Source organism: Magnolia sinica, chromosome 16 (assembly GCF_029962835.1).
Source record: "Magnolia sinica isolate HGM2019 chromosome 16, MsV1, whole genome shotgun sequence".
NCBI classification, from domain to species: domain Eukaryota; kingdom Viridiplantae; phylum Streptophyta; class Magnoliopsida; order Magnoliales; family Magnoliaceae; genus Magnolia; species Magnolia sinica.
The window spans coordinates 55,563,784-55,569,461 of NC_080588.1; the positions used below are offsets into that span (position 1 = coordinate 55,563,784).

General features: G+C 36.7%; 1 pseudogene; it reads right to left on the reverse strand.

Annotated features, from left to right (window-relative positions):
- Positions 1-3,084: 3,084 nt before the first annotated feature.
- Positions 3,085-4,419, reverse strand: LOC131228859 (small ribosomal subunit protein eS1-like; annotated as a pseudogene).
- Between the last annotated feature and the right edge of the window lie 1,259 nt (positions 4,420-5,678).

Genomic DNA, 5,678 nt, shown 5'->3' on the forward strand with positions numbered 1-5,678 from the left:
ATTGTTTATAATCAAATTGTGGCTAGTCTGGATTAACAAAGGAGAACCTAACTCCTCCCCTCTCTCCTAGATCAATCGGATAACCTTGCGAGGGTTGAGGTTGCTCGACCCCCCCTCCGCCAGTAAGATTTCCAGGTTGTTAAGTGGATCTGTCCAAGAGATGGTTGGGTGAAATTAAATGTTGACAGGTCGGCCAGAAGGAACTCGGGGTCCTTTGGAGGAGGCAAAATATTCAAAGAGACTTATGGAAATCTCCTCTTTGCGTTCTCAAATGGCTATGGGACAAGATCTAACAATAACACTGGGATCCGCGTGGTCTATGACAGTCTAGCCCTCGCTTTCAGCCTCAATTACTTGTAGGTGGTAGTTGAATCTAACTCCAAGATAGTGATTAACTCTATCAACAGAAAGGCAAAACTAACTTGGAATTGGAACACTACCAAAAAACTGGGCAAAGGCTACGGATAAAAACCGTAGCTAAAGGCTTATGACTATGGTTAAAGTCCGTAGCACGACTGTAGCCATTGATGTCGTAGCCATAGGTCAAAAATCTATGGCTACGGATCTTATCCGAAGCCGTATATCCTATGGATATGGATTAAATTCGAAGCCATTGCTTCTGTAGTGCTAAGTTATTTACAGCTACGGATTATATCTATAGCTAAAAGTAGCGCGAGAACTATAGCAATAGCCTTAAAGCAGAAACAGCTACGGTTTTTAGATAAACAGCTACAATTATTGGCTGTAGCTATATAGACAATAGGTACGGATTAAATCCGTAGCAATATTTTCTGTAGCGCTAAATTATATATAGGTACGGATTATATCTGTAGCTAAAAGTAGCATGACAACCGTAGTAAAAGCCTAAAATTAGCAAGAGCTACGGTTTTCAGGTAAAGGGCTACGGTTAATATCCATAGTTAATGCCTATGTTAATAAAAAAATTCAGAAATAATGGTAGCTCTCACCATTGTAGTACACCTTGATAACTCATATAAGCTAAAATAGATAAATACTTCATGGCTAGATCATTCAATCAAACAAAATCATTCATTCATTCAATCATATACAATCATTCATTTCCATTCACAAAAGTACAATGCCAACATAATAGTTATATGTCTATTTAAAGTTCTCATTAGCAGTAAGATCCAATGCCTTCTCGCAGCCAAATAGCTTCTCAACAATTGCAAGCGAAAACTCCATGGATGTGCCTCTACTGGTTATCAATTTGCCATCAACTAACACCCTATTCTCAGCTTCTCTTTGATCTGAAAGCATAATACACATGGTTGAAAATCAATTTCATCATACAAAATGGAAGAAATTGCATGTTATGACATTATACGTAAGAGGCTAAAAATGTGTTTGTGTGTGTTTTGAAGATTGAGCTGAAAATGCAATGGACCCACTTGGAGCATGGTCATCCTAAGACCTGCATTTGACAAGATTGTGACAAATTTTTTTCATGATTTGAGGCTTCTTAACACCCCATCTGCATTAAGAAAGATGTTAAAAGAAAATCAGATTCAAGAAAATCAAATTCACATGTAAAGTGCAACACATCCAAAATTCAAATCTCTGTTAGAAAAAATGAAAACCATAATTTCAAATACCCACTTCTAGTTCATGAAGAAAGACTAACAATCACATTGAAATCCATAGCTCTCCCCGAGGACCTGAAATTTCAAACTCCCAACCTCAAATTCAAGAAAAAAGAGCAAAAGAACAGTGAATTGAAATCTCTCTCTGAAAATCTACAAAACCCTTCACCAACTGTTCAACTAAACCCTTCATACCCCAACAACTGTTCCACACACTTCAAAAATCTGCTACCATTATTCTATACAACAACAACATTAAGATATATTTAAACAACAACTGTCAGTTTGGAACAACAACTTCCATTGTTCCATTGTTCCTTAGAAAATTTATAAAAGGATCTTCAATGGTATTTAATGTATAGAAAATCAACTACCATTGTTGTGTGGATCGCAACCTTGTCTTTACACTTCCTCTATATGCAACGCAACCCAACCCAACCAAATTTCAGGTAGATGCAAAATTCAGGTTGATAGTGAAACCATTTCGGGATTAAAATAAAAAATTTAAAAAAAATAAAAAGAAGAAGAAGAAGATGCATACCGAGTTCTGTTCCCAGCAAGGTTCGCAAAATTGTGATCCTCCATTGATGACGTTGAATGCAAGCATAGGCAGAAGTAGAGTTTTGTTCCCAGCAAGGTTCGCAATTGTGATTTTTGCATAGTAGCTCATTGAATCTGTGATTGAGCAAATGAACAACTTAGATCAATGAATTGTGCTATCAAAGTGACCCAGTGCAACTAAGAGTAATATAAGTTATTCTGCTTTGATAGTAGTGGATCATTTCTCTATTTCACTTGGGAGGAGATATATGATACTCAGGGTGTGTATGACGCTCCATACTCAAAATCTACATGCGGCACACATTGACTCAAATAGATATTAATGTACCATCGAATGCACAATCTTTGGAATAGTAAAGAATTTCGATCCACAAATATGTTGATAAGGGTGTAATCTGTGTGTATATTTCAAGAAAGTTGATTCTTGGCTATCAGAGAAAATGCCAACACTTGGGTATTGGCCAATAAAGAGAGCTGAAGTTGACTCTTTAAAAGGAAGCAGAATAGGACATGAGACATGTTAGATGCAAGCTGTAGTAGTTGAGAATTATAAAATATGATAAAGAGGTTCAACCGTTAAGAAGTTAAATCAATGTGCTAAACTAAATAGCAGTGTCAAAACACTTCAAGTCTCAGAGATGTGCAAGGATAAATCAACAAGTTAAACTTAGCAGCATTTTTTAAGATTGGCAATGGAATGATTAAGTTGATTACCCCATCAAATGTAGAAATGATAGAATGCAGATTTGGTGTGGAGTCTGCACTTTCAATTTTAATAGTTACATGTATATCTGCACCACAGCCTGCAGAAACCATATCTGCACAACAGTTACATGTATATTTGTTATTGTCATCTCTCAAAATTCTCCATCCACTAAATCAAAATCCTCAAACATTCCATGAAAATTGAAGATAGAAACGGAAAATGAAAACACTAAACCTTAAGTGCCAATAACTTCAGCTTTCGCCTCTGCAATGGTTCATCTGTTGGCCTCTCCAACTTCACTCTGACATCATCCGAGTAGTCACCATGAACCTCCATCAGCTTGCCAAGATCAAATTTTGGGCCCTTAAGGATCTTGACTTTCCGAATGAAGACATTCTGCAGAGGATAGACATTGGATGTCGCCTTCTCGATCTCCTTTCCAATCACCTCAGGGATGAACTTCTACACCAACTCCTTGAGATCACAGGATGTTGCCTGGTTAACCATGATTTGCCTCATTTTTCTACGAATCTGTCTAATTTGGCTTGACTGGGCATAACAGGTTCGCTTAACTTGGTTAGGGCGCCTCTTGGTGATTCCAATGTAAAACATTCTCAGGGTGTAGTTAACTGTCGTCTTCACATCTACATGTGCCTCGATCAAGGTTTGCCACTTACGGACCAATGATCTTAATTTGTCGATTCTAAAATCTATTCCCCAAAAGTTTGTTAGGACATTCCTTCCTTGTATATCCTCTGCTCTATGACGGATCTTCCTGTAAGATTGATCCTCATCAGCCTGAAGGTCAGCCAAGGAACACTCAAACACTCAGTGTTTGAGACCTTCATACTGCAAGTTACAGACATTAAAATAAATGTGAGGCTTGTGACTTTAAACAGACATTAAAAATACTGTAATAATGTCTTCATACTACACTTCTAGCGGCAAATATTCAGCATACAATTTGTTCCTTAGATTTCCACCATTGGAAACTCATTTTCTAACTATTTAATAGTATCATTTTCATTATGGCCAAGTGCGTCAACACATTTAATAAGTTGTCCTTCATATTCTAGTAATTCGTAAATAATATGAAATTACTGTGCTCCATACTCAGAAAATGCTCCAGCTCCCTTAGATCACTATAAGTTACTCTGCTTCTAGTATAACCAAAGTAAAAGATCCAAATACAACTTCACCTTAAACTGCAGGGTACCGTTGATGGCATCACTTATCAGCTCCCAGTTTGGACCCCTATCATACATGAGGACAACAAGTGCCTGAAATAAGAAATTTTAGTTAGGGAGTTCTCCATTATCCTTGTAATTAGATTTCATATTTATTCTATTTACATGGGTTTCGATTTCTCAAAACCATTAAAATGAACAAACAGAATTTTCAAAAATAGAGTGCCAACATCAATGAAAATACAACTTCTAACAGGAACTTCATGTCCATCAATGAAAATATTCCATAAGTGGCCATTGATTTTCTCAACAGATCTATCTGATTCCCAAACAGCTCTAAACATGCACCACTACAAGCCATGCCTGCTAACCTACCATCGTTGTAGGACATCTTAGCCATGCATCAGGTGTACCAGCCTGAAATCTTTGTATAGGGACTCATTTCAACCAGCAACACAGTTCACGTAAGAAAGAAAGAAAGAAATTGTGTCCACAATGGGAGAGAAATATAATTATTTCAATGAAATCCACAAATGTAACTTTCTATGACTTAGAATTAGTGTGTGCGATTGGACCTAGAAAACAAAAGTCTTTATTAGTTCTACCAAGTTGTATATTCTAGAAATGAGAGGACAGAATTGCTATGGTTACAGAGAATATGAGACCTAAGTATAAACCATCATTGTGCTATCTTGAAAATTGATCACATGTATTCCAAGAAATAAAAATATAACACTATACGAATGATTTGTGGGCTGCAAAATGTGCAAAAGAGCATTGTTTTGATTGTAAACAATTGTTTGTTTCTTCATTCATTACATTCTCTCACAAGAGGAAGTATCCAATTTCCAATTGAGTAATTTGCACTGCCCATAAAATCCACCCTCCTATGTCCTAACGATCCACTTGGCCATCGGTTAAATGTGGGCCAATGGATGTAATTGCCCATTTTCATTCCACTGACTCGATGGCTATGATCATCCAATAACAGAGATGTCATTTGGTAGTCTGAGCAAAAGAATGATATTTTTCTGATTGAGCATCCTTTGTTTCTTCATCCAGTACATTCTCTCATAAGAAATATCCAATCTCTAATCAAGGAATTTTCTCAGCCATTAAAATCCTCTACTCCCATCACTAGGTGATCCCATTGACATCATAATCTACTAAATGTAAAATCATCAAATCCAACATGAATGAACTTATAGGCCAATGATCCTGTTAAGTTCCATGAGTACCTCTGAGAATTGTAAGGCCATACGCCAACATATGCGAGCAAATCTGCCAACCTGCAAGCAAAAATAAACTCAAAAATTATAACAACTTAAAAAAATGAAAAAAAAATGATAAAGCTCACCTTGAAGCCCTTCTCCCTCCTCCTTTACCTAGGCTTGGGACCGGCAATGCAAGGAGTCGCATTGGCGGAGTTAAAAAAGGGCTTAAGGTCCATTTGGTTTAAGATAAATTTACATTCATAAACATTAATGTGATGACCAAATGGAGCCTAAGACTATAAATATATTCAAATATATGGTGCAAAATTCACGCAGACTATAAATATTGATGAACTATAGAGTACCAAAAAAAAAGCCAAACATCATATAGAGTAACTACTTAAGC